Source organism: Theobroma cacao, chromosome 4 (genome assembly GCF_053813885.1).
Source record: "Theobroma cacao isolate CCN51 chromosome 4, ASM5381388v1, whole genome shotgun sequence".
In the NCBI taxonomy this organism is placed as follows: Eukaryota; Viridiplantae; Streptophyta; class Magnoliopsida; order Malvales; family Malvaceae; genus Theobroma; species Theobroma cacao.
Genome location: NC_142642.1, coordinates 4,106,011 through 4,123,679, shown reverse-complemented (window position 1 = coordinate 4,123,679; position 17,669 = coordinate 4,106,011). Strand labels below are relative to the sequence as shown.

Sequence of the window (17,669 nt, the reverse complement as noted above, 5' to 3'; positions counted from 1 at the left end):
TACGACCATAAGGAAATTAAATAATAATGGCTCCCACTACTAATGCTGAAACAAAAATGCCATTTTCCATCCTCATCTGAAACTGTCCTTTACTCAGTTTTCTCCTTTGTTGAAACCCATGTAAAGACTTACAAACATGGTTAGTGGCTCCAGAATCTACTATCCAAGTATTCGCAGAATCAACCACTAAACAGGCTTGTAACTTATTTAGAAATCCCATACTTTATTTACTCTTCTAGATTTCTTCAAGGTAAACCTTGCAGTTTCACTTTCAATGTCTTTCCACACCATAATGGAAACATTGTCCTTTGGCGTTGTCTTTTGAAGCAGTCTTTTTCTTCATGGGCTTTTTCTTTGCTCCCACTAAGCCCTTAATAGTCCTTTTATTTTTAGCTTTAGTCTTTTTACCCTTGGGTTTGGGCTTAAAAGTGGAAACTACATGTGCTTAAGGCTTCTTTTTCAAATCAAGAACCTCCTCCACATTTTGGAGATCATTCATTAGCCCATTTAGGGTGTAACCCCTAGGGTGCAATTCATAATCTAATTTAAACTGTGAAAATGACGAATTTAAGCTATGAATGATCATTGATATTTGTCTTTCCGCATCTATCTCTGCACCATGTAGTTCTGCCTCATTGAGACAAAAGATCACTTTCAGCATGTAATCTCTAACTGGCTCCCTAAGTTTCTACTTAAGGTCCTTAAAAGCATTGGTTGCTTTGACCTTAGCAAACCTTGTTTTTGTACCAAACATCTCATGTAATTGTAACATTATGTCATCAGCATTACCCATGCCCTCGTGCTACTTTTGCAATATACTATTCATAAAGGCCAGTATATGGCACGTAGCCAGCTTGCTTGCATCAAGCCACTACTTATGATATTCAATATCTTGTGGAGTTGATTGACGAATTAGTGCTTCAGGCACATGGTCAAAAAGAACCCATGTGATCTTGTCATAATCAAGGACGATATTAAGGTTTCTTTTCCATTTAGTGTAGTTATCACCATTCAAAGTGCATTTGTTCAGCAAAATTGAAAGTGAATTCATATTTGTGATGCAGATATGTTTCTAAAAGTACATTTGAAATTATGTAAGCATACTAGTTATTCTTGGACTTTGAACATTTCATGATGCATGTATGCATGATGACAATATATAAAACCCTATAAATTGTATTATTAGTTCGATGATCATTTACCTTTTTGTAATAAATAAACCGACTGTGGGCTGTTAGAATTTACTACCATGCAAATTGGGACCCTCCCACTTAACTATGTTACCCAGTATCTTCATACTTAACATGGTTAAGGAATGCCTTCATTTGGAACACAAAGTTTACTAACAGAGCTACTGTAGGTAAGTTAATAGTAAATTCATGTTGAGTGCAACAACCATTGTTTCATTCATTTAAGCTCTTTACTTATTAAGCCTCTATGAGAGCTCTCACTTCATAATCCACCTAAAAGGATTTATCCTTTTGGTGACCCAGTCCGTCACGATCTAGATTCATGTCTACCTGTAGGGAGTGACAAGTTTCACATGCCAGTGGGCCAACAATGGAGACAGCAGACTCTAAGATTGCTAGGATCCTCTCTTACTCAATATTTTTATACTTAGGGTTTTGATTACTTGTTACCAAATTTTCTAGATGCATCTTTAGAATATCCTAAGTCAAATTATGGTCTTGGTTATGTTTCCAACTAAACACCTTTAGTATATAACTAAGTCCATATTACCATTTTATCTAGATGCGATTTATTTTCCTATATTCATTATGTATCTCATAGTATAAACTTTTAAACTAAAATACATAATGTATGCATGGCATTCCGTAAGAGGTTGGCAAATAATATCTTATATTTTTCATATATATAAATATATAATAATAAGCCACATTAATGTCTATCCTAAAAAAGTTAAAATCAACAATAACAACTTGTAATTCTCTTCAATCTTGCTTGCTTTCACTACTTGCTAGGATCACATCCATTTGGTACTCTTTTGAATTTTATGACCATTTAAAATCCCTAATTTTAATTTTAATTTTAATTTTAATTTTAACCTAATTTGAGAAAATAATTTTATTTTGTCCAATTAATTAATCTCATTGATTAATACTAAAATAAAATAATTTTCAATCCAAGGCTAAAATAAATTAATTTTCCAAAAATAAAAAAAAATAACTTTTAGAAAATTTTTAAGAATATATACATATATTTTTTTGAAAAAAACATTAGAGGGGGCCCACCCTAACCTATGGGTTGTTGCACAGCAGCCCAAGGGTGGGTTGCACAAGTGCAACAGCTCGCATAGGCTTTTGCATGCAAGCAGCACTTTTTGCTACCTTGCGGTAGCATGTTCTGCTGCACCTGGCAGCATGTGCTACTGTCAAACAGCAGCTTGTGCTATTGCCTAGCAACACACAACAATGTAATGCCTAGAAGCACAAGTGCTGTGTGCTGTATACCACACGCAGCAGAGGGCTGTGTACCGCACAATAGCACACAACAAGGGGCTATGCTGCCCAACAACACACCCCACCCCTCCTCTTTTTTTATCAAAAAAATATTTCAATAGAAGAAAAAATATTTTTTTATAAAAACAGAATTTTAATGTAAGAAAAACTCTTTTTCTTCAAACATATTGATACAAGAAGAACTCCTTTATTAAAAAAAATTAATAGCCAAAAAAATGAAGAGACTAAATATTACCTAATTACTTTTTTCCTTTTGGCTTTCATCTTCTTTCTCCATGGATGCACCGAATACTTCAAGTAATATTAAAATTACATGGCTTTTCCTAGTTATATAAATCTAAGAAAAAATAAACAAAAATAAAGAAGGAAACATGGTGATGATAGGCCATCTTTCTTGTTACTTGGCCAAAAGAAAAAAATAAGGTTACATGTAAAATTTTCTAGGACAATTAATGTGACAAAAACCTTGAATCATGCATCACAACACACAACCATATATTGTTCACATTAAGATAGTTAATTAAATGCAAAGGTGCCAACCATGTGTAATAGATATAGGAAACAAAACTTGCAATAATCCTTGCTTTGATACCAATTGATGGAGTTGGATCTAAGTGGATTGATGTGATTGTGTAAATCATGGATTTAAAAAATATTTTTAAATAAGAGAGCATGCAATCCAATTACAGAAGTGGAAAAACACATCATTCATATTGCAAGTAACCTAATCACATACTAAAAATAAGAATCTAATGAAGATAAAACATACCTTTTATTTTGAGATCCTCATTTTCGAACACCCCACACCAACGATTGATTTCTCGACTCAACAAGTTTACCACATATTCTTCAAGAATGTTTTCAAGTTGAACCTTGAGTAGACAAGGTATAATACAAGATGGCAACCGATTTTGTCTCTCTTTTCTTCCTAAAAGTGAATGGCTATTTTTCTTTTAAGAAATTAGCCTAGAAAGCTAGAAAGGAAGAGAGATACGGCAAAGTTAGGAGGAGGAGAAGAAGAGAAATGATGGTTGAAACTTTTTCAATAAAGATACGTACGTTTCTTCTCTTCTAATCTCTTCTCTTTTTATTAAAACTCTTGCCTCAAAGGTTTAATCATAATCAATTACCTTTGAATCAATTTTGACCATCCATTTAGAGTTATGGAAGCATCAAACATGCTCCATAATTATCAAAATTAAAATTAAAGTATAAACAATTTAATTCTTTTATTATCATTTAGAGTTCTTGATAAAATAAAACTCTTTATTGAATAACTCTTATTTTATTATTATCCATCTTAATTTACAAGAATTAATAATAAAAAAAATAGTGATAGTCAAATATGGAGTCTCTTTTTATCAACATAGATGTCTAGATTCATTTTGCCAGAATCCTCCTAACATTATCTTAATTTAAGATAACTCTTGTCTTTAATTAAGACAAAAATATATTATCTTGTCTAAATTGAGGCAAATATGTTTTCTTGTCTAGATTAAGATAAAACATATTTTTCTTGTCTTAAATTAAGACAAATATATTTTCTTGTCTAAATTAAGACAAAACATGGTTTCTTTTCTAAATTAAGACAAACATGTTTTCTTGTCTAAATTAAGACCAAACATGTTAAAACTGTCATTTTTGTACACAATTTAATTAATTAAATAAAACATGCATTCTAACTTAAACAAGTTAAATTCTACGAAGCTAAATGGAGAATCTATTTGGACATAAATATTCTGAGTTCCAATATATTTAGAATTATTCTTAATCTCATTAAGATAATTTAAGCCTATTAAACATGAAATCACTCCACTATAGATTCATGGTTGCGCTCTTGCATTAACTATAATTACAAGCAACGATTCAATACTTGACATTAATTTTTAGTTGTCCAATTGTAAACCTTATATTGTGAACCCTTATAACCATCAATGACAAAAAGTGAAATTACCGTTTTACCTTTTATGTCGATTTTGTCCTTTAGTCTTAAATTTCATCCAATTAGTGATTCAATACTCTAGATCTAATCTTTTTAGTATCCAGATGTGATGAGGAGTTAATTCATCAATCCACTAGGCCCAAATTAATCACTAATCTTCCTGAAATCACTAGAAGTGATGTTAATACTATGAACTCCATTATTTGGATATATGTTCCCAGATATTAATCTAGATTATAATCCCAACATAGGGGGTCTAGATCAACGCTTTATGATGATCATGCTCAGAGTATATCAAATATTATATGGCGATTTAACACGAGTCCACTATCCATCAAGATTTTGGTTATTATAAGTAGATACATAAGTGTGAGATCAAGATTTAAGTAACGGTTAAACTTAAATTTGATTCTCGCATGATTCCAATTCATGTTATAGTGTCATTACTCGAAGTCAACCATTTCAATGATTTGAGACTCATCATTCCCTTGAAGTGAGTCACATTCGTTTCGTTTGAAATAATTTAGACACTACAGCCTTAACATAATAAAGTGACCAGCTTTATCATATGGTCGTGAACAATTTTTAGATTCAATTAAAATACATGTCTCCTATGTATGACTCTTCATACAAATGTATTTTAATATCTTAATAAAATTATGGTACCTTAATAACTAGATAATGAATGCTTACTTAAAACAAACCCTTCATCATATTATCAAAATGTACTTTCATTACAAATAAATTAAATAAAATTAAACATGAGAATATAGTTTCTTTCCAAGGCACCATATTCTCAAATTCCTAACACTTTTACCAGCCAATATTAGCAAAATCAATTAGGAAGTCATCAACAACAAAATCACACAGTAGCTAGCTCATCTCAACCTTTCACAATCAACTCCAATCTAGTATTATCACTAAACCTTTGAATGCTCAAATTCATAATTATAATTCTACATCATAGATTGATAACAGCTCATGCATGTTTAAATGCAATTCCTGGATTGTGGACACAGAAGCAATAAATCATATTGCTTATTCATTGAATTCTTTTATTAGTTTTTAAGTAGTTCAAGGTATACTTGTCCAATTTCATAATAATGTTGAAGCATTGGTCAAACACATGGGCACAATTCAAGTCACCCCCACCTTAAAGCTTGAAAATGTTCTATGTGTACCCTCATTTAGGTTTCATTTGATTTCTATAAGTCAATTAACTATTTCTAAGAAACATCGTGTGATCTTCACTGATATACATTGCATGATTCAAGACATACATTCATGGACAATGATTGATCTTGTTGAAATTAAGGTTGGCCTATGTCTCAAGCAATGCAAGCTACTTGATAAAATGCCTCAAAGACCTATTTCTTTTCATACAAATGTTTCAGGTTCAGTTTGTAATAATCTACCTATAGGTTTTGACTTATGGCATTATAGGTTAGGACATGTCCTTATAGCAAGAATAAAGCATATCAAACAACTGTTCCCTAAAACGAGAATTCTGTTAGTCAAATTTGTTGTTTAGCTAGACAAAAATGACTACTATTTCTAGTATATGTAAAATCTTCAACTGCTCCTTTTGAACTCATTCATATTGATATCTGAGGTCCTTACTTTATTAAATCACTAAATGACCATCAATTTTTCCATACAATTGTTGGCAACTTTACAAGATTTACTTGGCTTTTTTTATGAAGTTTAAATTAGATGTTACTTCTCTCATTCCTTCTTTCTTTAACATGGTTAAAACTCAACTTAGTACCACAATCAAGTAGCTAAGATCAGACAATAGTTTAGAATTTAAATCTTTTTGAGTTCTACTCTTCAAATGGCACAATTCATAATCAATATTGTGTAGAAAAACCTCAGCAAAATGACACTGTTAAAAAAAAAGACCAGCATTTACTTGTTATAGCAAGGTCTTTATTGTTTTATTCATCCTTACCTATTAAATTTTAAAGCAATGTTGTTTTGGTAGCTACTCATCTAATAAATAAAACTCCTATTGTTATTCTTGGTAAGAAATCCCCTTATGAAATGTTGTTCCATAGAACTCTTTCATTCACACCTTTGAGTGTTTGGATTCTTAAGTTTTGTTTCAACTTTATCTCTTAATAGGAAAAAATTTTATCCAAAGCTACTAAATGTGTGTTTATAAGATATCTAGTGACAGCAAAGGGGTATTGGCTCTATGATTTGGTTACTTATAAGTGTTTCGTTTCTAAGGATGTAGTTTTTCATGAGAGTATTTTTTTCATTTCAAGCAATGCATCATAATCATATATTATTCCTCCAAGATAGAGTACTCAACCTAAAAGACCTGAATATTTAGAGACTTATCAACATCCTTTTTTCACAAATTTTACTTCTTTTAAAACTGTCATTGGTCATCCCTTCAAAACCACATTTCTACTGTCAAACTTTTTTTTGCACATTAATCATTCACTAAAGCATTATCCTATATACCAGAACCAACCTCTTAGCATCAGGCTATTTAGTATCCTCAATGGCAAGATGCCATGAACTTATGCCTTGAAGGAAAATGGTACTTATTCTGTTATGCCTCATCTTATTGGTTTTCAATCTATTGGTTGTAAGTTGGTTTTTGTCACGACCCGAAACTCTCCATCGAGCCCGTGACAACCGTCGCGAAGCCTCGACAAACATTCTTCACCCCGAATGTCGATCGAAACCTCGCAAGGCTCTCGTATCAGCTTTCGCACTTCCCTGGTGAGCAATAGTTATCAAATATCAAAATACGAAGGATTACAAATCATTTTTAAATCATAACATAACATATTTTTTTTCTGGCTCACAGGGGCATTTTCGTCATTTTTGTCGAAAATCTCGAAACTTGCTAAAAATGTAGTAAGTAAGCCGAAAATATATATTTAATGATTTAAAAACAAATTAAATATCTAAAACGTTCATTTGAAGTGAAAATTTGACCATTTGAATATAATAAAAATATTCAATAAAATAAACTATTTTCTTATAAAATAATTTTCATAAAACTATCGGTACATAATTCTTATAGCGTAAAAGTTAATTATATTTATATATACTATAAAGCAAATAACCAAAGCATAAAATTTCTTTTACAGTGACACGTGGGCCCACATCTAACCAAAATGCATCGGAAGCTGAAAACCTACAGCTTTTACCGATTCGAGTCCAAATGAAAGTCCTTGTCAAAGTCAGCTAACTATGGAATTCCCTGAGCCTGAAATGTGAGGAAATGAGGGTGGTGAGATTATAAAATCCCAGTGAGTAAACAGATACCATCTAAACTATCTAAAGTCGAGTAAATGGAGACAATTAAAATAAATCATCATACTGTAATTTCATTACCTTTCAACTCATTTCAACCAAATAAAATCAATCCATAAAAATTGAGAAATCAACTTGGCTTATGAATTTCTTAAAACTTTGGCTCGTGCCAAAACTCATACTCGGTGATACCTTGCGCAGGGCATCTAACCGAGTCCGCCAAGGCTGTTAAAATTTTGTATACACTTAAAATATATTTTAGTTTGAGAAAAATACAGTCGTTCCTTGGCGTTGGTTGAGTTCCCCTTCACGTGGTGGTTTGGCGTGAAGTGAACCCTAAGCTATACCCCAGGAGATACCCTACGCGCCTCTCCGTTCGAGGTAATAATATAATGGAGTTTACCGTGCCCCTCTAATAGGCTGGTCCACGGAACCCCCTCTGCAGTAAATAATTAATATATAATCCACCAATCAATAAAATTCATTCTAGCATGACATGGCAATTTATTGCAACCTAGCCTCTCAAGGCTGAATACACAGTATAAATAATTCTAACACCAAAATCAGTTTAGCCGTTCATGCTCATTTATTATCATAAGCCATTCAATTCAAAACCATAAATTTGCAACACAAACTAGCAGTCTCCAATTACTCTATTTTCAAAACCAATATTCGATTTTCCAGAAAATTTATAAAATCATTTTATAAAATCACAATTTCTCTTAAACATAGCGATTTACCATTTAAACTCATTTTTCATAAAATCACACAGTTGTATAAAACTACTCTAGATAATTAAGACGATAATAAGTTCACTCACAGTTCTAGGAGTCGATGTACTCCTAATCTCAGTCTCCAAGCACAATCTCTGTACTTTTACCAGTGTACTTTGTTCACCACCTATCCACAATGTACAATACATAATTTACCACATCAATACTTGACCATTATAAAATCAATTCAGGCTCGGTATATATGCATGATATGATATACAACTTATCCGCCAACCGCTTAAATGCGGTGTTGACCTAATTCGGCCTATTATCTCCAATTTAACTCCAAATCAATTTTTCTCACTTTCTACACTCCAATTATAACTAAATTACCTCCATGATTATGAATGAGATTCAATTTATCAGTCTCGGTAGCAAATTACGAAAACACCCCTAGTGGGTAAAAATTATATTTTTGCTCCAAAAATTTCCATTATTTTTCTAGGCTCATAATTCATCATTATTCATCATAATTCCTCAAATAAACATCAAGATCATCAGCCAATATTCCCCTAGAAAATTTGGCCAATAATGGTAATGGAGGAAAATAAATTCTTTTCTTGTTGTTTTGTTCCTAAATATGCTAAACTAACTTAAAACACTAACATAACTTAAAATCAAATTAATCTAACAATTTTCTCTCTCCTAACCCATTTTTTCAGAATTGAATTCATCATGAAAACATGTAATTTAATCATGGAAAATAAAGAGAAATGCTTGGGAATAAGAAAACTCAAGCTTAATAGAAAAATCTCACCTTTTTCACTTAATTTCCTTAAAAATTCACACTTTTTCTTTGATTTTCTCTCTCTAGGGTTTTGTTTCTATTTTCTCTCTCTTCTTGCTGGTTTGGCCGGCCATGGGGTGGAAGATGGGCTGATCTTATGCCTTTTTATAAAGAAATAATAAAATAATAAAGGTATGACACATGGCATCATGTCATTGGCCCGTTTTTAAAATTTTAAAAATTTTAATCCTTTTTATCTCCACCACACAATTAGTCAATGGTCAAAATGAGGATAAAGGAAGACCATGTGCTGGAAAAATGTCCTGGTGGTGGAAAATTACAATTTTGCCTCTGGGGTGACAAAATTACCATTTTACCCTTTTACTCTAAATTATACCGAAATTAAAATTTTTCACTTCTAAACCTCAAATCTTACTCCAATAAGTCAAATTATACTCCAATAAGTCAAATGGGGCCAAAAAACTCTTTTCTAAAATTCCCATTTTGTCCCCAGGTGGCAAATGACCATTTTACCCCTGGTTAGCGAAAATTCCGGTTTGACTCCAAATTGATCATCGAACTCTGAATCACCCTATTAAACCATTCTGGGACTTTAAAATTCTTAATTTCATCGTAAATTCTCTATTTGATCTAGTTCGAGGCTTAAATCAACTTTATTGTACCTCTAGGTACAATACCGACTTTTGTAAATTTTTCGAGACTCTTCTAGCATGCAAACATGCTTTCCATCACATGTATGTCATGATAAATATTTTTATAGAGTCGGGCTTGTCATCTTCTCCCCCATTTGGATCAACCATATGATTTTTCTTCTTGATTGACTTCGACATCCGGCTAAATATTAATATTTTAATATTATTTTATTAATAAAATATTATTTTATTCTAAAAATTTTATCTTGTCTCTTTGGTACCCAAAATACCTTATTATGCCTCAATTGACTTCCAAATCGCCTTTTATCTCAAAAATTCTCCTCCGATAAAATTATTATTATTTTATTGTTATTTTCTCACTTGCAGAATATTTTATCCTAAACTACTCCTTTCGTCTTTTATCACTTCTAAATATTTTAATTGACCTCAATTTGCATTCGATCAACTTTATTTATCACCATATCAAAGTATGGGGTATTTCAGTTTTTGAGGTTAAACTTCATGCTAATAATAGTGTTTAGAGGTATAAAGCTCAATTTGTTGCAAAGGGATTTAACCAACAAGAGGGATTTGTTTACAATGAAACTTTTAGTCTAGTAGCTAAACATAATATTGTGAGATTGTTCTTAGCACTAGTTGTTGTTCATGGATATTATCCCTCTCAACTAGACATTAATAATGCATTTCTGCATGGTGATCTCCTTGAAAATGTGTTTATAGACTTATCTTAAGACATGGTCAAGAGGGAATATCCACCCAATGTTAAGTTAGTTTGCAAGCTTAATAAGTCTTTGTATGGTCTCAAGCAAGCCTCAAGGCAATGGAATTCTAAATCTAGATAATGCTAACTACAATTTGGTTTTGTCCAATCTAAAGTTGATTATTCTCTCTTCACCAAGAATATTGGTGTTGGTTTTATTACCTTGTTAATGTATGTTGATGACATAGTAATACCTAGTTCAAGTTCAAATCTTGTAATAGAGGTGAAGAATTATTTGGAGAAATTATTCAAGCTTAAAGACCTAAGAATTTCTTAAGCTTAGAAATTGCTAGTTTATATAGGGGTATATTTGTGTTCCAAAGGTTAGACCTCTTTAATGAAAATGGAATGTTAAGTTCTGTAGATACTTAATTTTGGTTAATATTATTTTTTAAAGAATTATTTTACAACATAATATTGTATAGAGAATAATGAGAACAACTATTACAAGTGAAGCATTACTTTGCACAGAATAACCATTTCATATGGAAGGTAGTGAAAGCTATTGGTATATGCCCTTGAGGCAATTAGATTGGTCAAGTATATATATTATAATTTAATGCATATTTAATTGCATAAATATATGTGATAGAGGTTTTCCTTCATGTTCGTGCAATAATAAATAGTTATTAAGTACTAATTAGATGAAGCCCATGGAATATAAAGGTCTTCTAAAAGAATTGTAAATTTGTTACAATTATGAGATCACTATGCATCAAAGTTATGTTCCTAAAATTGTTCCTTGTCATTTTATTGTTAAGACAGAGCATTGACAATGCTTAAAGACTAATACATGTTAAGCCTCCTTACTTGAGAAGTAAACAATCGATCTGTCAAGCCCGACCTTATAAAGTACTTGCCATATCCTTCATGTGATTGACAATATGTTTGCATACTTGGAAAGCCCCGAAAAAAATCGTCAAAAGTCAATATTGTACCAAATGGTATTATTAAGTTGAATTAAGCCTCGAACTAGTCTAAATAGAGATCTTAAGATGAAATTGAGAATTTTAAAACCCCAGAATGACTTAAAATGATGATTTGGAGTTTGAGGGCTGAATTGGAGTTAATTTGGAATTTTCATGTTCTACGGGTAAAATGGTAATTTTGTCACTCAAGGATAAAATGGGAATTTTTAAAAAATATTTTGATCACATTTGACTCATTGGAGTATGATTTGAGTTTGAGAGGTGAAAAATTCAAATTCTGACATTTTTGGAGTCTTAAGGGCAAAACGATAATTTTACGAGTTTACGGGGGCAAAGTTGGAATTTTAGAATTTTACACCACCTAACACTTGTCATGCCCATGGATTTCAGCCATTAACATTTTACATTGTGGATAATTGAAACATTTTATGTGGTGGAGAGAGATTGCTTAATGGATAAGTATTACACATGGATCAATGGAAACATGCCATGTGTCAAGCTTGGACTATTCTAGAATTTCCTTGTAAAATCTATTTAAAACTCTTTTAGTCTCACCCATATGGCCAGCCAAAGCATAAAGTGAAGAGGAAAGGAAAGAACACAAACCCTAGGTGGGAAAATTGAAGAAAAAGTGTGGGATTTCAAGGGATTAAGCTAATAAAGGTAAAATTTTATGATTTTATCTTGTGATTTACACTACCCATGCTTTCTTTTTCATTTTCCATGCTTAGAACTCAAGTTTGCATGATGAACCCATGCTGGCCAAATTTGAGAGGAGAGGTTTTGAGCATTGATTTTGCTAGATTTCAAGCTAATTAAGTGTTTTTGGTTGTTTGGTAATGGAAAGTATGAAAATCTAGCAAGGAATCACTTTGTTCTTCACAAACCCACAAGAGGCCGAATTTTCTAGGGAGGATATTGAGGCTGAAATTGATGATATTTCATGATATATTGGTGGTATTTAATGATTGGTGAGGCTAGAAATTTAATGAAAAATTTTGGCATGAAAATCTGAATTTTAACCCAATGTATAGACATATGCGATTTATGATCCGGACTGATAAACTGAATCATATTCGCAGTCATTGAGGTATTTAAAGTAAAATTGGAGTGTAGAAAGTGAAAGAAATTGATTTGGAGTTAAATTGGAGGTTTTAGCCAATTACACCGAGAATAGTGCGAATTAGGTTGAATACCGTATTTAAACGACTATTCAGACATTTTGCATCACATTTAGTGCATTCATATAGATTTATAGAGCCTGAAATAATTTATGATAAATTGACACAATTTATTGAAATTCATGTCACGTATGATGTATAGGTGGTGAGCCCTCTAACAAGGGTAAAGAGATTGTGCCCGAAGATCGAGAATAGGAGTATATCGAACTCCTAGTACTGTGAGTAACCTTACTATCGTCTTAATTATCTAAAGTATGTTTTATCCGATTTTGTGAATTTTATGGAAAATGAATTAAATGATTAATTTTTTGGTTTTATAAACAAAATGTGATTTAGTGAAATGATTTCTAATATTATTTTAAAATTGAATAATGGCTTTTCAAATAGAGTAATTGGAGATCATTTGATGTATTGTGAATTTATGGTTCTAATTGATTGGCTTATGACAATATTGGCATGAATGGCTGAATTGGTATTTGTGTTGAAATGTATAAATTGTTGTTTGCCTTGCTAGGCTGGATAATGATAAAATTGTCATGTCATGCTGTTGCAAATTTTATTGTATGGTGGGTTTAGCTTGCTGCAGTGGGCTGGTTCTGTGGACTAGCCTATTAGAGGGGTACAGAACCTGATCATATTCTTACCTCAGTTGGAGAGACGAGTAGGGTAACTCTCGAGGTATAACTTTTAAAGTTCACTTCACGTCAAACCACCACGTGAGGGCGAACTCAGCCAACGCCAAGAAACGACTATATTTTCAAAATAAAAATATGATTTATGAGTACATAACTTTTTAATAGCATTGGCGGACTCGGTTTGGGATAGCCCTCGGCCAATGTATCCTTGATGACTGAGTATGATAATGATTTTGGCACGAGCTAAAGTTTTAAGAAATTCATAAGCCATGTTAATTACTCGATTTATATGAATTGATTTTATTTGATTGAAACAAGTTGAAAGGTGATGAATTTCAGTATGTTAAATTGTTTTATCTATCTCCATTTACTCGACTTTAGATGGTTTAGATGGTATCTGTTTACTCACTGAGAATTTATAATCTCACCACCCTCCTTTTCAACCATTCCAAGCCCGAGGTAGCCTGTGGATAGCAGATATCGTCAAGGATTATCGTCGGCTTTACTACTTCAAAAACTGTAGGTTTACTGCTTTTGTGCACTTTTGTTCCTTGTGGGCCCACGAGTCACTGTAAAGTAAATTTCATATTCCGATTATTTGTATTAGAGTACGTATGAATTTATTTAGCTTTTACATTACAAAAATTATTTACCGATGACTATAAATATTGTTTTACAAGAAATTAGAATATTTTATTGAATATTTTTATTTTATTTAAATAGTTGCAATATCATTTTTAATAAATGTTTTAGACACCCAAATTTATTTTAAATCATGAAATATGTGTTTTCCACTCATCTACTACATCTTTAGTTAGGTTCAGAAAATTTTGAGGAAAAATGACGAAAACGCCCCTATGAGGTGAAAATTATTTTTTCACGGTTTTGAAAGGGAAAAAACTTAAAATTTTTTTAAAATGAGGTTTGGCGATGATTACTCACAGGTGAGATGAAAAAATGGTACTAAAGCCTTGCGGGGTTCCAGTTAGCACTCCGAATAACGAATGTCTACCGGGACGTCACGGCAGTTGTCACTAGCTCGATAGGAGTACTAGGTCGTGACACGATCTCATAGATTGAAGTATATGGGATACTTGAAGATAACATGTTGGTGTTTGTTAAAGAACAAGTTTACTGAACATGACCCACTATGAGAACTCCATTTGGTGTTTCATTCAAGTGCCAATAGAATATGTTCTCATGTGATAGTCGTGCAACTAGTACTCAGACTTGAGACACCAAGTCATTATGTATGAGGAATGACATACTTTAATTTCACCTCTATGGATCTAAAAGAGACCAAATGCCTAAACATGGTGTTTTTGGTGGATGAGTGCTTAGAAAAGGATTTATCACCTCAAGTGATATGAAAGGATGTATCTCTGTTGTTCTCAATTGTAGATTAACTTGTAAAGTCTCTGGCCAAAGTAAGATGAATTTGAGGAAAGTTAGTTTCTTAGTCATGAATTATGAGAATTAATATGGAATGTCATAAGTAGACACTAAGCCATGCTTAATGACATATCTAGCATATTTGATGAAATGATCATATTACACTAAGAGGCTTATCACTGAAAGACTTTGTCAAATTCTTTAATTTACTCTCTAATATTTTGGTGGTCATGATGTGTTGCTAGATACCATTCATGATCTATAAATATAAATCAATTATAAAATTGATATGTGTTATGATTTATACTTACTACCAATATGTTAGAAGCCTAATGGGTCACACACATTAAGTGACATGATTAAGATTAAATAAAGATAACCAATTAAGTTGGACTTAATTGAAATAAATCATTATAAAATTGAAAAATTAATTAAGTTCACAAGGACTTGATTGAATAAAGATACAAATGTTGGACCTAGGGTTACAACTTAGTTTGGCTATATAAATATGTTGTATTAACCAACTAAAACTCTAAGCCTTCAGCCATTTCTTAACCGTTTCATAAAAATAAGAAAAGAAAAATAGTTTTCTTTGTTTGATAGAAATAAGTCTTTTTGTTTAGAAATAAAACTTACTAGCACAAACAAAATCTTACCTTTAAGAAGGTCTTATTTAATCACTGTATGGATTACTATCAAAGGTCAAACACTTGGGTTGCTGAAGATTTGACAAATCATAAAGATGGAGAAGCAAAGATTTCATACTGTCTTATTCTCTTTTCAAGTTACTTGCTTCATCACAAGCATTTTTGGATTTAATTAGCTCTTGATTACGATATCTAAAGTAAGGTACATAATACTTAAACCTATGAGTGTTTATAATTTGTTTGAAAATTGCATGAAAAACACAAACATTAATCTTGAGGGTTTCAGTTGTTTCTTTGATTAAATACATTTTTTTTTCACTGCGTTATATTTTTAATTTCATGATTAATTTCATGTTTAAGCATAAGATTGAATCCCAGCAAAAGCAACCTCGAATAAGTGACAAGGTTCGCAGATTACTTTCATCTTGGGATGTTTTGGAGAGTTTGGCTTAGTGGTTCAGATATAGAGGTAGTTAAGAGGTATTCTCTTAACCTTTTCTTTAACTACAAATGTTTCTCCATCTTATATTCTTCTCTTATACCCATTCATGTACTCCCCTTGTCCCTTAAATTGTTCTTGCATAGTTTTTCCTGTATACCTCTTCCATTTAAACTTGACTCAAGAATAAATCTCATTATATTAGTAACGATCATAAAATTTATTATTTTAATAGTCAGATAATAGATTTCTAATCGTTACTCAACATTAAAAACTCAATAATAGTTATCCAATATTAAAGTCGCTATTCATTACGTGCATTAAAATCTATTCTTAAGTAACCGTCATTTCTAATACTATATATAAAGCCTTCACAATTCATTTGAGAGACTTTTTTCAAAACAACTTTATTTTCACTCAGAGCTTCTCTCTCCAACTTCTTTATCTAATTCTCTTAAATTTTTATATGATATCATCTATTAAAAAAAATTTTAATCTCATATATTTTATTTTCATTTTTTATTACAATCTAATATATTTTTTTTCATTTCTTATTATAATCTCAAAATATTATAATCTCATATATTTTATTTTATTTATTATAGCACAAATTTAGTTTAGATATGGCATAAGCAAAAAAGAAACATATAGAAATTTGACTATCAAACTTCATAAAATAAATTATTCCTATGAAATAGAGCCAACATTCTCCCAACCCATAACCAACCATCGGACAAGGCAAGTCCACATTAGTATTAACTAGAAAATAATTTTTTATTTGTTAGTAATTTTGAGAATTTTTAAATATATTATTATTATTATTATTATAAAATTCTTCTAAAAAATTAAAAATGGAAAGAATTCTTTTTTGAAAAAAAAAACTCAAAAGGAGATTTTTTGAAAAAAATTATTTTTATTTTTAAAAGTTTATTAAAATTTATAGAGGAAATCATTTTTATAATTTTAAAAATTATAAGCATAAAAAAGAGTATTTTCTATTTTTTCAAAAATTCTAAATATATTTTTTATTTAATGAATTTTCTAATCTTTTATAATTTCTTAAAAATAAAAATTATTTCCATATTTTATTGTTCTAGAATTTTTTTTAAACAATTAAAAATTATTTTTAAGTTTTTTAAAAAAATTAGAATTTCTAATAATGAAAAATCGTTTTTATATTTTTCAAATTTAATTTATAGATTTATTTTAAAAATTTAAAATTATTTCTTATTTTTTAAAATTTTTAAAGTGATAAAAATTAAGTTTTGGAATTTTTTGATTGATTTGTCTATTTTCCTATATGTATTGTAAATGTTATACTTGATTATATTTATTTTTACTATATGTAAATTTATAAAAAATTAGTATATTGATCCACTATATAAGATTTCATCTATCTATTTGACAATACCCGAAAATGTCAAATCAAGAAGTATAAGTTATGTTGAAAAAGATTTTCAATCAATTTTTTAAATGAAGAGTAAAAATATCAAATCAAATATGATAATTGTGCAAAGTAAATTATGATACGAAATTGCGTTGATTTTTCCAAATAAACGTCATTACAACACGAAATTGCATTAATTTTTCAAAATAAACACCACAATGTATCTCTATTAAACACATTGTAAGGAATGTGAGTGTACAATCCTTATCCTGAAAGCACATGGAAGTTTTATTACTTCGAGAATGTAGTATACGTGGGATTTTTCATTTTGCTTTAGGCCAGTACACGTTTTGGAACTTGCAATGATCCCTTTAAAACACTCATTGCACTCCTAGGAAGTACTGCTTAATTTTCATTGGTAATAGCA

At 30.8% G+C, this 17,669-nt stretch overlaps 1 long non-coding RNA gene across 1 annotated transcript; it reads right to left on the bottom strand.

The window, feature by feature from the left end:
- Window positions 1–7,061: 7,061 nt before the first annotated feature.
- On the bottom strand, window positions 7,062–8,600 carry LOC148763076 (uncharacterized). The gene is made up of 3 exons (XR_016025730.1): window positions 8,519–8,600; window positions 7,584–7,651; window positions 7,062–7,155 (listed from the first exon to the last, which is right to left on the bottom strand). It is a non-coding gene; the product is annotated as an uncharacterized LOC148763076 (long non-coding RNA).
- Window positions 8,601–17,669: the final 9,069 nt, after the last annotated feature.